The sequence below is a fragment of the Dipodomys merriami genome, unplaced genomic scaffold (assembly GCF_024711535.1).
Source record: "Dipodomys merriami isolate MVZ:Mamm:240054 unplaced genomic scaffold, mDipMer1.0.p SCAF_1, whole genome shotgun sequence".
NCBI classification, from domain to species: domain Eukaryota; kingdom Metazoa; phylum Chordata; class Mammalia; order Rodentia; family Heteromyidae; genus Dipodomys; species Dipodomys merriami.
Window position 1 is genome coordinate 39,996,780 of NW_027202270.1, and position 19,646 is coordinate 40,016,425.

Consider the following 19,646-nt stretch of genomic DNA (forward strand, 5'->3'; position numbering starts at 1 on the left):
AATACTTTTAGTATTATTTTATTTCTCATATAGGATCTTGTGCTTTTGCCCAAAGCCATCTTAGGCTGTGATCTGAGCTGGGGTTAGAGCATGCACCCCCACACTTAACTAAGTCAAAAGAGCTAGTGGCTCACCTATCCACCTGTAGCTTGAGCCCTAGACCACCAGTGACTGAATTATTGGAAGTGTATCTGTCATTCTTTATGTTTTCTGTCTGCTCTTGTTCTTACTCACAGCATCCTTATTCACTAACAGTTTGTTTGGACCTGTAAAGATATATTCTCTCCTTATGACAGCAGTGAAGCAGTTTATGACTTTCATGAACAGCTCTATTTCATTCCTCAGTCTCAGAAGCAAAAGGAAGTACTATTTATACTTTTTGAGATTACCTCTAAGCTTCTACTCACTTCTAAGAGCTTGCTAGGCTCTCCATTTTTCTTCCAAGTTTTTAAACTACTTACTGTTTTCATCCTGATGATAATGGGCTAGTTCTTATTCATTTTCTTCAATCTTATTTACGTGTCCAAAGGGTTATTTTCTCTGTCTATACTGTAAGTAAAGTATGGCTAGAAAACTAGATTTTGGAAATATACTGCCTAGTTTGCTCTTATCAGTTATTAAATCTTTGACCTTGGGTAGATCACTGAATGCCTCTAAGTTTCAATTCTCTCACCTGGAAAAAGGGTTAGTGATGGCATCAACTTTATGGATTATTGTGAACATTCACTGGGTAATACTTGCAAAGTTCTTGCACATTGTAGGTATTCACAAATGTAGATTATAATTATGAATAAGTGATTGTGATTCTGGATGATGCAAGGTTGCACTTTGGAAAAGCCTAAACCTTGTGTTCTGCTGACTCTTAATATTATATTATTATTGCATTCTTAAATTATGAGGTGATGGGGGGTGTGAGCTCTCTTGCAGGAGTGAAAGCTTATAAATCTAGAGTAAAAAATAGTTTAATTTTTTGAGTCCCTTCAATAACTGTCTCTTGTATGGGTAACGTAATTACCAGTGGAAAAATGAATAAAAACTCAAACTCAATAAATTACATTATCATTGAATTTCTTTTGCTTAAATTCTAAGGGAATAGGACTTTGAGTTTGGGAATCCTTTTACCACCTTATTTTTTAAGTGCTAAGACATGATATAGTATGCATTTTAATATATTCGTTCATGTCCAGTTTCAACAAAACTGGGTGGGAATTAGTACCCTATAATTCATGCTCTAGGGTGTCTTATTGCAATTATAAAATTTTATTATAAAATGTTTTTTTAATATTTATATTGTTAATTAAATGATGATGAATCCTCATAAATTCAGAACAGAGAATTATAGTCTATTACTCCTTGCTGAGACTTCTTATTAGCCAGTCCGAATATTTGATTTCTCCTTCCTACACGCACAGAATAAAATTTGCTAGTTTTGCTGTTACTTTTTATATATCTGAAAGAAGAAAAGTCTCAAAGCAGTTCATCTACATTGAAGTTGACACAAAGTGAACATTTTTGGGTGTGTGTATGGGAGTGGTGATTTTTGAAACACTGCCTTGCAATTCTTTTTTAAATCTGCTTTAAAGATTTAATATCTAAGGAAATTTCTAGACCAAGAAGGTAACTATAGAAAAAACAGTACCCTAATGGAAGGATTTCTGTCCTGCACATATATAACGTATAGTCACAGCTCGTTGAGATTTGATATGAATTGGTGATAAAATAATCACCCTAGCAGCAATAAAAACATGAAATACCCAAAAGAATGTTGTAGATGCATGTAATGCAGTCACTATGTATATGAGATATTCAGCATTTGATGTGTGGGTTGTAACAAACAGATCAAAAGATAGGACCCTAAAATGGAAGACTACTTTGGGGAAAGGGATGGTGTAGAGGGGAGTGATAAAAGGCAGTGATGGGAAAGACCGAAGTAAATTAGATGTTATATGTAGACATGTCATAATGACAACCATTATTTTGTACAACAAATAAATTTAAAAATATCATGCATGGGTAGTGAGAGTGAGAAACTGGATTTTAAATTTTATTTTCTCCTAATTAATATTTAAATGCCAATAAATCTTGAGTTTTAAAAAATTCATTTTCTGTTTTGTTAAAATAATTAATTGTGAGGCCATTTGACTAAGACAGCTCTAGTGCTCTGGAATCTTGCATGAATAAATTGAAACTCAAAATCAGTACCAATGGAAAACAAAAGTTAACAATCAGAAACTGCTATCTTCTAACTAGAGATTTTCTCTTGAAATGATTCTAATAAGACTTGCTCTATCTCTTTGCCTTCCTTTTGAGAATTCATCTTATCAAAGTACCCCCCCCCCCTTCATGCTATTCGGTGGGACATGAATTGCTAATGATTTTATCCATTTACATATTTGCTTAAGCAAAGTTTTCCATCTTTCTTTCTTTCTTTCTTTCTTTCTTTCTTTCTTTCTTTCTTTCTTTCTTTCTTTCTTTCTTTCTTTCTTTCTTTCTTCGCTCTTCCTTCCATCCTTCCCTTTCTTTCTTTCTTTCTTTCTTTCTTTCTTTCTTTCTTTCTTTCTTTCTTTCTTTCTTTTCTTTCTTTCTTTCATTTTCTCTCTTCCTCCTCCTCCTTTTTTTTTTTTTTTTTTTTACCTGAGATTGGCACTGAAACTTGGTGCCTTAGACTTTCCTTCATTGGCTGGCACTCTACCTACTGAGCCATGCCTTCTTTAATTTTAATTTTGTCTCTAATAACTTCAACTGCTAGTCAGTGCCTGTTAGGCAGAGCACACAGGTATAAACTATTTCTGTCATCACAGAATGTTCATTGTGTGGCTCTCATCTTCATATCAAGAGGGACTTAAGAAGGTATGAGGGTTCTTTCTCCTTATTATTTTACTTTATGTCCATTCCTAATCTAAAAGAAATGTCTAAAGGGACGGAGAAGAGAATGTTAACATAAAATTTACAAACAAGAATTCTGGTATACAGAACTTCCTCTGAGAGAAGTAGAAACAATTTCTATTTTGAGGTTTGCGCACCTTCCAGAGACCTGAATGTTACGGTTTGTGGAAGGTGTGGATTTAGTGAAAGACTGTAAAAGTAGCTATGTCAAAGAAGAGAAACATTAAAAATAGCAACCAGAGGTGCAAACATTTTCATCTTTTTCTTCCATTTGTATACTTTGGCTTGGAATGAAAAATAAAGGAACCCAAACATCATTTTGTTTATGTTTTCCTCTCAGATTTCAGCATTGTATGTATGTCATCTTAGCAACCTTGTGGAAGTGAAGGTAGGTCTGTGGGCAGCCTGCATCTCTCCATTCCTGTGTGTGGCTCCCTCCAAATGCAAATGGTCAAGACCACACTTTGAGTTGAAGGACCTAGCATGTTTAGAAAATATTTGCACCCTAGACCTTCTGTATAAACACGGTTGAATTGCTGCCTTAAACACAAAAAGTTGCACCTCTCCAGAAATCAGTGTACCTTCAATTTTGAACTCAGACTAAGGGAGTTTGTCTCAGGAGTTAGTGATGGAAGAAGTTTGTTGTTTTGAGTAAATGAGATTCATTACTTGGAATTCCAAGACATATATTTTCATAAAAACTATAGGATATTTTAAAAATGAGGAGCACCAACCCAAAGAAAATACTTCAATAAGTTTTTTTTAACAAAAATAAAAAGCAGTGTGTGTTATATTTCAGTATTGTTATGGCAGTTTTTATAACACCCAAGCCTTTGAAGAGAAAGCAGTTTTTATCCAATACTATGATTTAGAGCTAGTTGAAGAAAGAATCGATTGTAGGTGGGGGCCAGCTATTGATCAGAAAAGGGAATGGGAAAATAACATTGCTCAAATAGAGAAAAATTCAGAATTAGAAGCCAGAAGGCAGAGAAACTGCTGGTTGATATCTAGATGTACTATGGGCCATTTGGCTTCTGATAAAGATGGAGAGGTTGAGAATACTAAAGAGCAGAGGGTCCCTAAAGAAGGATCTCACGTTATGTGGCTGTCTTCAGACACCAGAGCTTGACAGAGCAAGTGAAAGTGTCTGAAAGGATTGTTGAACTGGTTGAACTCTATGAAGTCTAAGGCATCATTGTGTGTATAGATGTCAGGGAGATTTAGGTGGAAACTTCTATTAGTTTCCTGTGCAGTTATTTCTGCTTATATCTAGAGTTGAGTCAAGATTAAGTTGAGTAGAAACCTAATGTTCTGGTCATCCCCACAAGGCACATACATTTTTTACTTCCTTTTTAAATAGAGTTCAGTGCTTATGGGAAAATGAAAATTGAGAGGAAAAGCATGCCCTTTAGAGTTCTCATTCCTTCATTCCTTGAAAAAGCTGAGAAAGTCATTGTTTTACTTACTTATTAGTCCAGATACATGCCTGAGCAATATCTGATGAATGAAAAGAATACGTTAATGCTAATACATCAAATAGTACACAGCTTTAATTATGGACAAAATAGTGGTTGAAAGTGAATTATTATGAGGATTTTTATAAAAATTCTTTGCAAGCCAGGCTCTGGTAGCTCAGGCCTATAATGCTAGCAATCAGTAAGTAGTTTGAAGCCAGTCTGGGCAGGAAAGTCCTTGAGACACTTAAATTAACCACCAAAAAGCTGCAAGTGGAGCTATGCCTCAAGTGGAAAAGCATTGAGCCTTAAGCAAAAAAGCTTAGGAACAGCTAGGCCCTGAGTTCAAGCACCAGGACTAGCACACACACACACACACACACACACACACACACACACACACACACACACACACACATTCTCTGTAAAATAGAGGTTTTCAAAATAGTGTCAAAGCACATCTATAAAACAGATTGGAAATATTCCCACTACTCTAGGCTATGAATAGAAAAGTGCCAGACATTCCCCAGACCCTTAGGCAAGTGTTCACACACCGCAAGGGCAACCCTAACCTTCAAAGCATAACCACTGAGTTAGAATAAATGTAGCAGTTAGCAGATAAAAACCATGCTTTATTAAAAAAAAAAAAGGAAAAGAAAAGGACAAAAAGAGGACCACAATGGCCCAGCAGGCTGGTCACTCCTATAATTACTTCCAATTTCCTTGTTGCATTTTAAAAAGCTTTGTTTCAAGAGGCAGCTCTTCAATTTAATGCAATTTTCCAAGGCAGCCCTACAAACAAACATCTGTCAGAGGACCCAGCTTCCTGCCAATGCTTGCTGATGCTGGGGAGCCACGTGTAACTGTCTGAGTTCAAATTTAACTTTATGCCATTGTGGAAAAGAACTCAGGCAGTGGGAAGCTGCATCATCAGCAAAAGCTGTTCTGTTTCCCAGTAGGGGTTCGTTGCATGCACAATGGGGGTGTGTGTGGTCAGGGAATGATAATTCCTGCCATAGGGGTTTGAGGGGAAATTGATTGAACACATTGAAATATATGTAGCTTAGATTTTTTTCCCCTGACAGTGAAACCATTGCTTTCGCTGATGAAGAATTTTAGAATGAGTACTTGGAGGTGGACTTTGAGAATTGTGACCTCTTTTCCATTCTCCCAAGTCAGTTTGTCTTGGATGCAAACCAGGATGCTTATATGATCCTTGGGATAATGTGAAATTCAGGAGAGAGGGTGGTAGTGAGTCCCTGATGCATGGCTTGGCAATCCCTGCTTGTTGGTTGCAGCTGAGATTGTATCTTCCAGAGGGAGCTCATCTGGAAGGTTGTGCAGCCTTGGCACTGACCCCACATATTTATTGGTCAGCTGGACAAGGTGATGGAAAAACATGCCTGGGGGAAACACAGGTTTTTTTGGATATGTGAGAACAGGGCTATGTGGGCCTGAAACCTTGTGGTTCACCCTTGAAAGTGTTTAGACTGGACCAGCAAGCCTTCTCACCACCTCAGAAAGTATGAGAGGGAAGTACATAGCTTTCAGGTCAGCTCTGGAAGAGGCTCAGCAATCTGTCTTAAGAAGCCTTTGACGGATGCTGGTCATACCACAAGATTGTTTGCAAGATGACAATAATTGATAATGATTGTAAAATTATAACAATTCAGAATCAATATAGTATTTGTGTTGAGGTGCGAAAAGATCAGATGGTTAGAAAAATTTTGAGAAGTTTGATAATGTCAACACCATCCTTAGTATCAGCTGATATTAGGAAAGGTAAATATATTAGCTGTCATCAAGAAATTGCAAGATAATAATCACAGCATGTCAGTGGCATATAACAGTGGACATTTTTTATTTCGTATATCTACATGATTTAAACAATCTTGGCTGGAATCCTGCTGTCAGAGGACTGGTCAGTCTAGTTTGGACCTGTGCAAGGTGTCTTGGCTTTGTTCCATATGTCTGTCATCCTTCTGGCAACCACAGCTGACCCAGGCATGTCCTTGTCACAGCAATGTCAGAAATTGGAGAGCACAAGCAGAAACATGCAAGACTCTTAAGGTTCCAACTCAGAACTGGCACAATGCTGATTAATTCCCTTTCATCCTATTCTTCAGACCAAGTCGTATGTCTAATCTCAGATGGGGAAATAGATTTTTGTCTATAGTAAAAGAACCTGCAGAGAAAGTCATGGGCTAAAGAACATTACTGGGGAAGTTGTAAGGAATTGGGACCCTTCATGTAATCAACCACCATCCACAATGAGCAAATAATAATCCTGAAAAGTACATTTGATGTAGGAGAAAAGAATTCTTCCATTTTTGTCTCTTTGTTTCTTTTGTATGTTCCTACCCCTATGGTATATCCCCTGTTGTCACTGTATTTGATTTTGGTATCCTGCATCTTGTATATACATTTATCTAATTTGAGGAGGTAAACAAAATTTGGGGGGAACAACACAATGCTAAAACAAGGACTCAGAACGACCCATTGCAACAATGATACTCACAAGACACTATGTTGGAAACCAGCTTTACAATTTTGGGGTGGGAGTCTGTGGGGGAGGGAAGGGATAGTAGGATAAAAGCAAAGGAGGGGGTAACAATGTTCGACAAGAAATGTACTCATTACCTTACTCATGTAACTGTAACCCCTCTGTACTGATTTTTACTGATTTCAGTGGAACCAACTATATGGTTCTAAATGAAGACAATACAAATCAGATTTATGGTGGAGTAAAAGTATTTTTAAGCCCCATAATAAGTTGATAATATTTAAGACATTGATTTTCTATCATTCATCAACCACAATCCTTGAAGACAAATAGTAGAAAAGAACTCCTTCTCCTTGTGGACTTTCATTCTTCAGTGAACTCTTGGCATTCTATATATGCAAATGGTCATGTGGGTTTGAAATGAAATTTATAATCTAGCTTCCCCATAATGTTCTGGGTAGGTCTGGTGATTGTGTTGACACCACTTTCTTAATTAGCTTCTGGCAAGGAATCATGGGGGGGCAAGTTGTATGCCCACAGACCTCTAATGTTCACGGATAATCAGAAGTAAAATTGTGAAGATAATCATGTTAGTTGGGAGCAATGTATAGATTCAATACAATCTTCATCCCAATGTCATTCTTCACAAAATTAGGAAAAAAGAATCCTGAAATTCTTATGGACACACAAAAGACCTCACATAACCAAAGAAGTCTTGAACAAAAATCCTGTTTGTAAAATTACAATATCTGACTTTAAATTATAGCACAGAGCCACATTAACAAAAGCAGCATAGAAGTGGCACCAAAAAATAAACACATAGACCAATTGTGTAGACTAAAAGATCTAAAAATAAGCCCACGTATTTACAGGCATCTGGTTTTTGACGAAGGTTCCAAAAACATATGTTGGAAAACTAAGTCAAAGCTCTTAGTATAAGACCCAAAACTTTGAAACTACTAGAGGAAAACCTTGCAGGTATAGGCTATAAACTTTAAAGGTATAGGTATAGACAGTGCTTCTCTAAATAGGATTCCAATTGCTCCAGAATTAAGGGCAAGAATTAACAAGTGAGATTAAATCAAATTTATATTTAAGGAAACAATTACTAGAATGAAGAGACAACCAACAGAATGGGAGAAAATCTTTGCCAGTTATTCATTGGGTAAAGAATTACTATATCCAAAATGTATAAAAAGTTCCAAAAATAAATATCAAAAGAAAAATCAAATTAATAAATGAGAAAATGAATTGAGCAGATAGTTCTCAAAAGAAAAAGTACAAATAGCTAATGTATACATGTTGAAGTTTCCTAGTCATTAAGGAAATTTAAGCCCAAACTACACAATATTCCATCTCACTCCAGTCAGAATGACAACCATCAAGAAAAACAAAGAACAATCACTGGCGAGAATTTGGTGGGGGCCGGGGGGGGGGGAAGGGAAAGAAGCTCTTATACTATTGGAAGTGTACATTAGTGAAACCACTATGAAAATCTGTATGGAGATTTCTTTTAAAAAAAAACTAAAAATAGAACAAGCATAGAACCCAGCTTTACCAAAGGAATAAGTTGGCATACAATAGAGATAATTGCACATTCATATTTACTGCAGCACTATTCACAATAGCAAACCTATAGAATTAGGTGTGTTCATCAACTGATGAATGGATAAAGAAAATGTGGTATATATTCACAGTGGAGTATTATTTAGCCATACAAAGGAATGAAATTTTGTTGCGTGAAGGAAAATGTATGGAACTGGAGATTATGTTAAGTAAGCTAGTCTGCAAAAGACAAATATGTTCTCCCTAATACGCAGAATCTAGACCTAAAAAAAAAAAGAGAATTACAGTAGTAGAAAATAAAGACACGGTAGGGAGAAAGGGGGAAAAAGAATGATGTAGTGAATAGGATTAAAGTACTTTCTGTGTATTCATGAAAATAGAAATCTGTCAGAAAAGTGTTTTAAAAGGAAAGAGAAGGGGTTAAAAAAGAGTAAAAATAAATTTGATCAAGGTACATTGTATGCATGGATGGAAATATATTAAACCCACTTGTACATTAATATATGCTAATAAAATTTGTATGAGGAAACAAAAAGGATTTTTATAGATATGTATAGCATATAATATGAGCAAGAATGAAGGGATCAAAATATCTCCAACTGACACCCCTGAGTAATCTCTGAGTTCCCTTCTATGCCCTCTTGAAGAAGATATGCCAGACGTCTTTGTCTGTAATTTGCTTGGGTTTCCTCTCTTCCTTTTCTTTTTTTATGATGCTGAACCAGAGGGTAGAAAGATAAAGGATTGCAACGCCTGCACGTCAGTGCTTCCCACTGCGTGTTGCTGTTACGGAGAGGAAGTAGCAGCCGCCAACTGCTGTTTTATTAATAATGAGGCATTCACATAAATTCCATGCAAAATTGATTTTTGACTGTTATATAAGAATCAAATACCAGGCTTTAAAAAGTAATTGAGAAATCTATTTGTAATTTACTTTGCCTATAAGAACCCGCTGTCCTGCCATAAACAATTTTACTGTATTTTCCCCCCTGTTAAACAGCTATTTTTACACATCTGTTTGGCCTCTTAGATGACATGCATCCAGGAGATGTAATGAATTCAGGTTTGAAACAACATGTGGTCACAATCTTTCTCAGTCCCATCTTCCTGGGGAGCTCATGCAAGTTGTGATAGCGTTTTTCATCACTGGGTAGGTGAAGTATGTTAATAGCTAATTATCTGACACTGGGTGTGGACCGTTGGATCATAAATATACTTCTGCCTATAGGACAGAATGATGAAATAGATATGCACACCAAAGGAAGGAAGGAAGGAAGGAAGGAAGGAAGGAAGGAAGGAAGGAAGGAAGGAAGGCAGGCAGGCAGGAAGGCAGGAAGGCAGGAAGGAAGAATGAAAGGAAGGGGGGAAGGAAGGCAGGAAGTAAGGAAAGGAAAGGAAGGGAGGGAAGGAAGAAAGAAAAGAAGGAAAAAGGAAATAAGGAAAAGAGGAAGAAAAAAAAGAACAAGCCCATGTAATTGTAACCCCTCTGTACAGTATGTTCACAAAAAATAAAAAGAAAAAAAGAAAAAAAAAAGAACAAGATGTACAACAAAATCCTACCTGAACCAACAAATCCAAGCAATCTGTTTCTTGCTTGTCTGTAAATGCCTTAAGGGCTATGGTGAAGTGGATGTCTCCATATCCTGTTCCAAAGCATCTCTGGAAACCTATTTAATAATCAGTAGTTTTGCACATGTTAAAATCAGCTGAAATTATTTCAAGCAACTGGCTTATTTCTACTTCTTGAAATGGAATTTAGAGGGACAGAAACATACCTAGTAAGACAGCCAGGCACCTGTAGGACTAACTAGGGTCAGGGTCAAGCCCAAGAAGGAAAGTCTTTGAGACTCTCCAATTAATCACACACATGCACGTGTGTGTGCATGCGCGTGCACACACGTGCGCGTGCGCGCGCACGCACACACACACACACACACACACACACAGAGGAAGTGGAGCTTCAGCTCACGTGGTAGAATAGTAGCATTGATCAAGAATGCTCAGGGACAATACCCAGGTCCTGAGTTCAAGACCCAGTACTGGCATATACATACACACAAAAGACAATGCTTTATATATTTTGGCTTAGTTTCCATATATCCTTTTATAGAGGTGGAGATAGGCTGCTGGGGATAAAACCTAGGGCCTATGTGTATTAGGCATACACTCTACTACTGAGCTACACCCCAGTACTATTTCCTTAGGATTATTTTTTTATCTTTTTTTTTATTGTGAAAATACTGTACAGAGGGGTTACAATTACATGGGCAAGATAATGAGTACATTTCTTATCAAGCATTGTAGCCTCCTCCTTTGTTTCCCCTTACCATCCCTTCCCATCCTCCCCCCGCCCCCCACCCAATCCTCCCCGCTTCCACTCCCCCCTCTCCCTCCCCCCCACCAAAGTTGTAAAGTTTGTTTTCGACATAACGACTTGTACATCTCATTGTTGCAATGGGTCCACCTGTATCCTTAGGATTATTTTTTGCAGAAAAAAAAACATACTTCTTTTCTTACTCTGTTTTTCTTTTTAAAGTTTTCTAAAACTTTAATAAACATCCATTCTCTGAAGATTTATTGACGTATACTTTACAGAAGACACATTTCTAAGAGACAGTTGAATGAAATTTAGTAAATTTTTCTATTATCATTAAGTAGTTGTACAAAGAAATTCTCATTCAACAAGGTATTTTATGAATACAATGCATTTTGATCAAGTCATCACCTTTCACCATTCTCCCCTATCCCTTCCAACCCCACTTCTTCCCTCAATTTTCTTAATGTTTCAGGATATGCATTGAATTTCATGGCTGTACTCTGCACCCCCCTCAGTTCATCCTATTGTGTGACAGTTTCCATAGCCAGGTTAGAACATCTCTACCATGCTTTGTAAACCCTTGCAGTCAACCGACTCCTCTAACTATGGCTGCAAGCCATTTGCTCTTATGCTGTTTGTTGCTGTAGTTTTGCTTTTTAGGAATTTCCTATAAATAGAATCACAGTGTGTAGTTCTTTGTGCAAAACTTTTGATCACTTAGCATGTTTTTGAGACTCAGCTATGTCATGGAGGGCATTAATATATTTATATTGGTGCTAGGTTTTATTTCAAAATATAGACACATAGTACAGGTATGCCACACTTTTTTTAATCCAACTGCTAGTTAACAGACACTTTGGGTTGTTTGTAGTTTTTAACTATTGTGAATAATGTAAGAAACATTCATGCAAAAATTTTGCATGAACAAGTATTTCTCTTGGGTAAATATAAGTGAGAGTGCTGGGTATAAGTGTACCATGTTAGATTTTCACACAAGTAATTTGTGCTAAATTTGATCCACTTTCTCATCAATACTTGGCATTGTCAAGCATGTGGGGAAGAGTTCATTGTGGGTTTAGTTGACATTTTCCTCATCATTTGTGATGTTGAAAGTCTTTCATTGTGCGCATTTATGTATCTCCTGTGGGATATGTTTGTTCAAATATTTCCCCCATTTTTATTGGGCTGTTTTATTCTTATTGAGGCATAAAAATCTTTTATATACTCTAGGTACAGGTGCTTTATCAGATGTATGTTTTGCATATATTACTATAATCTTTGGCTTGCCTTTTAGCATTTCAATTTTTTAAGGAGTAAAAAGTTTTAATCTTAACAGTCCATTTCAGAATTTTTTTTCTTTTACTGAATTGTATATTTTATCTTGTTTGTGAGTGTTTTTTCTAGGTGGTGTCACCAACATTTCCTTTTCCTTTTGTGGAAATGTAATAGTGATTGTTAGGTCTTAGATTTAGGTCAAGGATCTATTTTGAATAATCATTCTTGTAAAGGGAAAGGTAGAAATTGAACACCACCCTGTTGGTATACAGGTATTCCAGCATAAATTTTCTGATTTTTTTCCATTTAATTACCTCAGCATCTTGGTAAAATTAATTGATCATAATTTTACTTCTAGACTTTCCATTCTGTTCTACTGATCTGAGTCAGTATCTACTCTAACACCATATTCTCATCATTATATTAGCTTTCTTGTAAGCCTTAGAATCAGATACATTTTTTGATATTAATATTTTCTTTTCAAAACATTTTGATTTTTCTAGATCACCAGTGTGTGGCACCATGGATCAGACCAGGTCTGGAATATGCAAGAATTCCCAGCTATTGGCTATTCTAGATCTGCTACAATTCCACATACATTTCATAATCTTGTCAATTTCTTAAAAAATGACTAGAATTTTGGTTAGGATTGCATTGGATTAACTGATCAATTTGGGAAGAACTCATCTTAAATATTAAGTAATTTTAAAACTATAAAATTTAAATAAGCTCTCCATAGACACTAAATTATATATATACATAAATATATAATATATAAACATATGCCACATACATAAATACATAATATACACATACACAAATAAATATATATATAATATACACATGTAAAAAAATATATAAATATACTCAATATATACACATAAACATAAATAGACAATATATACTATGTTCATAAGTATATGTATATAATATTTTAAAGTAATATATTCACTAAAATGTTCACATTCCAATTTATTGGGGGAAAATTAATGTGTTAACTTGTGCAACCAGGTAGAGTTTTATTTTTTTTATTTTTATTTTTTTTGTTTTTGGGTCCGGTCGTGGGGCCTGAACTCTGGGCCTGGGTGCTGTCCCTCAGCTCTTCAGCTCAAGGCTAGCGCTCTACCACTTGAGCCACAGCGCCACTTCCAGTTTTTTCATTTTTGCTTATGTGGTGCTGAGGAATCCCCAGGGCCTCAAGCATGCAAGGCAAGCGCTCTACCACTGAGCCACATTCCCAGCCCGAGTTTTATTTTTTTATCTTTAATTTTGTGCCGGTTCTGGGGCTTGAACTCTTAGGGCCTGGCCACTGTCCCTGAGCTTTGTTATTCAATGCTAGCTCTCTATCTCTTTTTTTTTTTTTTTTTTTTTTTTTTGTCGGTCGTGGGGCTTGAACTCTGGGCCTGGGCGCTGTCCCTCAGCTCTTCAGCTCAAGGCGAGCGCTCTACCACTTGAGCTACAGCGCCACTTCCGGTTTTCTGGTGGTTTATTGGAGATAGGAGTCTCACGGTCTCTCCTGCCCCGGCTGGCTTTGAACCGCGATCCTCAGATCTCAGCCTCCTGAGTAGCTAGGATTACAGGCGTGAGCCACCAGCGCCCGGCCTAGCTCTCTATCTCTTGAGCCACAACTCCATTTTTTTTTGCGGGTGCTTAATTAGAGATAAAGTCTTCACAGACTTTCTTGCCTAGGCTGGCTTTGAACCATGATCTTCAATTCTCAGCCTCCTGTGTAGCTAGGATTACAATCATGAATCATTGGTGCTCAGCCTCTAGGAAGAGGGTTTTTTTTTGTTGTTGTTGTTGTTGTTTTCTTTTTTTGTCAGTTGTGGGGCTTGAACTCTGGGCCTGGGCACTGTCCCTCAGCTCTTCAGCCAAAGGCTAGTGCTCTACCACTTGAGCCATGGAGCCACTTCTGCCTTTTTCTGTTTATGTGGTGCTGAGGAATTGAACCCAGGGCCTCATGCGTATGAGGCAAGCACTCTACCACTGAGCCACCTTCCCAGCCGTTTTTTTTTTTTTTTTAAGACAGCATAGAGTTTTCTTTCATCTGTGTTTAGTCAAGGTGTGGCTTGAGATGTCAAGTCATTGTTAAAGATTATTACCGTTTGTCACTATTTCTGTCCATAAATCATGATATTCTCAATTCTGTGCAATCTACTAAAATGCAGGATTTCTGTGGCAATTGTTTATCAAGACAGTTCTATTATTTCATTGACTTTGTAATAAGTATACTATAAATAAATTTTGAACTTTGAATGCTTACAAGTTTATGCTAATAATAACTTCTTCAAAATATTTGATATATTTCAATAAATGTAGGATTTCATTTGAGGCTAACTAGTTAGAATAGAGGTAGTTAATACATAGGTTTGGAACAACAGAGACCTAAGTTTAAGTGACCGACCAATCAATTCCTAAGTAGAAATGCAAATTATCCATGTTTATAAGCCTAACGATAATGCTTACCTCATAGGCATAATGTGATGAGATTTTATTTGCAAAACCTGATATGGACATAGCTGATACATTGAAAGATTGGTTAGTAAATGTAGGGGCAAAATATAGACCTAGCAGGCTATGAAAAGTTGAAGGGCCAAAGAATATTGAAATGGATTACAATGCCAAGCAAGGAGATTTTCTTATTCTGTGTATGGCTTGCCTGAGGTGTAGTGTGCCTTGTTTGACCTTGTTTGAACAGGAATATATACTACATGCACTCATAGAAACTCAACACCATTTTGTCACCAAGCAGTACACCAGTGGAAATGTCTGTCATTGATCTGATACATCATGTTTAAGAGATTATCCATAACAGTTCAGATGTCCTCATTTCTGCTTCTTTGCCTTTCTTTCCTTCCTTCCTTCCTTCCTTCCTTCCTTCCTTCCTTCCTTCCTTCCTTTCTGCTTGCTCCCTCCCTTCCTTGCTTTCTTAGTGCTCTACCACTTGAATCATGACCCCAGTCTTGCTTTTTGCTGGTTGTTTTTGCAGACAGAGTCTAACAAACCTTTCTGACTAGGCTGGCCCCAAACTGCAATCTTCAAGATCTCATCCTTCTGAGTAGCTCTGGTTAGAGATGTGAATCACCAGTACTTAGCTCAAACACCCTTATTTCTCAGGAGCTGTCAACGAGTCAGTGGCTTGTGATCCTAAGTATTTTGGCCTTGATGTGCTTGGACATGTTTCCAATTAATCTTTTGGTTGTCCCTTTCCTCTTATCCTCATCCTTCCCTTCACTCTCAGTAGCACAGGCCAGCCAGTGAAGAGTCATCCTGGCACTTAAGAAAGCATCAACCAGACATCAGTGCTTGCCTTTGCTGTTCAGGCTTTTCAGTGCCAGTGCCATGGGCGGTGGGGAGTTTAGTGAGATAATACAGTGAACATGCATCGGAATGAGGAACCCTAGGCCTTTCTAACACTTTACCATGAACCTTGGAACTGTTTCCAGAATTTCAGTATCTGCCTTGACAAAATGCCTAAATTACCCAATGGGCAGTCATGGCAAATTATATGAGGAATTGAGGGGTTGGAAGGGTTGTTAAAGTGGTATAGCATGTGCCTAGCAAGTATAAATGCAATACTGCAGATAAATGAAATAAATAAATAAGGAAATTAAAGAAAGGAAAGGAAAAAAAGAAAAGAAAAGAGAGAAAAAAGAAATCTGGAGAGTTTGTATGGGAAGAGGTTTATAGTTAGCTGTGAAGTCCTGTCTTTGGGTTATTGCAAAATGATACATCTAAAGCCCCTTTGTTCCATTTCTTCTTGCCACCAGAGCCTGAGGAAGTTTAGTCTCATCTAAATTCTATAACTTGAGAATTAAGATGGATATGGTAGTAGCTACTAACACAAACCAAAAAACTAGAATCATCAAGTCCTAGAATTGGATAGGATCCCAGTGGTCATCCACTTAAATATTTATGTGTAGAGGAAAGGAACATAGATTGTGGGCCCAGGAGAAGAGAAGACCAGATTTCCCATCAGCATTTTGCCTGAGTATCAGGGACATACACATTTTGTAATCTAGGTTAAAACATTTGCAGCAGATGAATTGAAGGACAGAAGAATGTAGAAAGAAGTTGAATACTTTGGCTTCAAGTAAACAAAAATAAACAAGAAATGATCTGAAGAAAAGTGAAAAACGTATATTGTATTTCTGATTTTTTAAAAAAAATCTCTATTGATGGTTTATTATTTGAGATAAGCAATGTTTTCAATGGCAGTGAACTAAAAGGCCAAGAAATCTTGGATGGTCTAGATAAGCTAAATTTCATTTACTTGCTTTTTGGTTCCTTGTTTCATTTTTATATTGAGTTGACTTTTTACCTTTATATTGATTCACTTCAGTAACTTCTAAGTTTCTATGCCTACTATACAACTGAAGAAGAGTTAAACAGGATGTGATATGTCCATACAGTGGAATACTATTCCCCCATAGAAAGAATGAAGTATTGAAGCATGCTATAACATGAAGACACACCAAGTGAAAGACCCCAGACACATGAAGCTATATATTGTATATGTGTGTGTGTAAATATATATACATATATACATGTATGTGTGTTTTATACTCTATATTCAATTCTGTATTATGCTTTTCAAAACAATTTTAATAACTGTGTATTCCTTAACAGAGATAGACCCTCTAAAGTTGTGTGCTCAGGCCATAGTTGGCTGGTTAATTGAAGAATTTGGTTTTAATCCTGTGATACTGTGGCTAGTCTCATCTACAATACAGAAGTTCCTCTCTTTGTCCTAGCTAAAATGTCTATGGTTTTGTTCAGATGTAGGGAATGACTTGTTTAGTGAAGGAAAGCATCCTTTTTAGCTAAGGAGGATGAAATTAAATGCATTGAAACTCCGAATCAGGGATGCCACATTTGCCATTGTTCTAAACTAGATGGGCTGGTCCCACTCTTTTGTCAGTATCTTGGTAGGTAAACCCACTTCTGCCAGTGAGTTTTTGAAAAACATTATTCTCTTGGGTGTTTTTTGTTTTGTTTTGGTCAGTCATGGGCCTTTAACTCCAGATCTGGGTGCTGTCCCTCAGCATTTCAGCTCAAGACTAGCACTCTACTGCTTGAGCCACTGCACCACTTCCGGTTTTCTGAGTGGTTTATTGGAGATGAGAATCTCACGGCTTTCCAGCATCGGCTGGCTTTGAACTGCGATCCTCAGATCTCAGATTACAGGCATGAGCCACTGGTGCCAGGCTCATTATTCTCTTGTTTAGGTAAAGCCTTCCAGTTTAGCCCAGCTTGGCCTTCCTTTCCTTGACATGTTAGAGCTGTGGCCATCATCTTTGAAATACAAAGAAAACTGAGATAATCTCAGGCCAGATCCCTGACATGTTTTAGTTTTTGGATAAAAGATAATGTTATGATGTAAGTTTACTATTAGTGGTCTTCAAATTGCTTTAAAAAACTCAGTCATTAAAAATTCCTCAAAATTTCAAAGTCAAGAACTAAACTGTAGCTTTAAATTTTGCTTGTATATCATCAGACAAACTTAACATACTTTTTTTTCTCTTCTTCCACAGTCTCAACTTCATTGGCATACTTACATTGAACAGATATATTATTGCTATTATTTGTTTAAGACATTTTAACTTTTATGGATAGTTTTGACCTTACTTTCTGTTCTTAGCAAATTTTTCAACAATCATAAATATAATAAAAACACGGGACTTCTTTCACTGTTCATTGCTAATCTTTCAAAAGTATAGTAAGTCTGGTCTTAGGATGTTTATTTTAAATCATCTCCCAGTCACTAGGAGTGTCTGTGTTCAATTTATGAAAATGCATTTGTTTTTCTTCTTGTCCCTCTTTTTAACGAAGGTGATCTAACCACACATGGTGCCTCCAGTAGGTCCTACTTTCTTGTCTGCTAATGGCAGGCCAATTCTTTTGTAGAATTATATCTGGAGGGCAAGTACGTGTTGACTGTATTAGCTTTTGTCAGTATGTTAGTAGTTAAACCCACTTCTGCCAGTGAGTTTTTGGAAAACATTATTCTCTTTGGTATTTTTTGTTTTGTTTTGTTTTTGTCAGTCATGGGACTTTTAACATGCAATTCAAAATATTTAGTATATATGCTTGCTGGAAAACTTCTGTTCTCTCCTCCCCTGCACTGTGCTTTCTGCAGAGGAATGACTTCCTCCAAAGCCTGCCCCTCTTTCTCTCTTGCTGATCAGTGCTTTACTAGGTAGCTGTTCTGATCTTGAAGAGAAAGCTGCTGCTAAAGGATTGGATGTGAAAGGAAAATAACACTCTAGTTTAGAAATTGGCACTTGCACGGTAGAAGTCCCATGGCTGTCTGATTTAATGAGCCAGCTGGCAGGCAGGAGGAATGGAAGAATGGGCCTTTCTCCCTTCAGACAGGTGGGCTTTCTCTAAGTCTGGTGGAAAGCACAGGTGGGCCATTAATTGCCTTTAAAAATTCAGGCCCATTGACCTTACAGTTAGTTTTGGTTTGACTGTCAAATTTAATTTTGGATGGTAATGTAAATGTGTGTGTGTGTGTGTGTGTGTGTGTGTGTGTGTGTGTAAGAAGACTATCAGTGTGTCTGTTAGCCATATGACATTTAAAAATGGAATTTGTTGGGAATTTTCATTTAAAAATTAATTGCCAAGTTTCTTTTATCTGCCAACTTGTGTAGCATATGTGAAATGTAACAAGCAAAGATCCAGAAGATGACCCAAGAGAAGATACACAGGAGTTGCACGTTGCTTGTTACCCTCCCAGGCTCTCAATGACTCTGTACTATAAGACTTACTTTCATTCTCACTTCTTCCTTCTTTATCCCCAGGATTGTATTTCTGGATTTAATTCTTACATTCATTCTCTCATATCCACTTGAGAAGGTATTATTTTCATGTCTTTGCTGTCTGCTGAAACTCTAGTTCCTCTGGGCCAAGATGCCCAGGACCTCAATCCTTGTAGAAAAGATAACTTCCTGAGATGTGCTTACCCTTTCCTTCTACTTTTTAGAGAGGCATAGAAAGTCATCTGGTGCCTCATTTAGAAGTCAGTCACAAGTAACAGATGGAGGAATAGCCCCCATAGCTCTCAAACAGTTTGCAGAATCCAAATTAACACTACCACACAAACCTAAATGTTCACAGGCAAAGGTTTAGCATGGAGCATCCTGCCTATCCCACAAGGTATTACCTAATAACGGCTGTGATTTCCAGTCAAAACTTTCAGTCTATGTGAGGCTGAGAGAGGAAGCTAAGGAATGATTTCCATTTGTTGCCTTTGAGGTCAGAATGGGTAACCTAGCAACACAGATTTCTAATTTGTATTATTGGTTAAATTGACAAATTTCTCTTCTGAAGCAAATATTGCAAATATGTATAAAGCCTTTCAGAACAACAAAAATTAAAAGATTAAAAGTGAAGCCGGGAGCCGGTGGCTCACGCCTAAAATCCTAGCTACTCCGGAGGCTGAGATCTTAGGATCATGGCTCAAAGCCAGCCCAGGCAGGAAAGTTGGTAAGACTCTTTTCTTTTTTCTTTTTTTTCTTAGTGTTTTGTACATCTCATTGTTACATCTCATCTGTATCCTTATTTAAGCATTTTGTTTTTTCCCTTCCCCTCCCCAAATTAGAGAAGTGTATATACAAGATGCAGGGCATTGATATCAACTACA

General features: G+C 37.1%; 1 long non-coding RNA gene across 1 annotated transcript; it reads right to left on the reverse strand.

The window, feature by feature from the left end:
• Positions 1 to 6,226: 6,226 nt before the first annotated feature.
• LOC138833654 (uncharacterized) lies at positions 6,227 to 19,226 on the reverse strand. The gene is made up of 3 exons (XR_011373948.1): positions 19,167 to 19,226; positions 9,970 to 10,076; positions 6,227 to 6,351 (listed from the first exon to the last, which is right to left on the reverse strand). It is a non-coding gene; the product is annotated as an uncharacterized lncRNA (long non-coding RNA).
• Between the last annotated feature and the right edge of the window lie 420 nt (positions 19,227 to 19,646).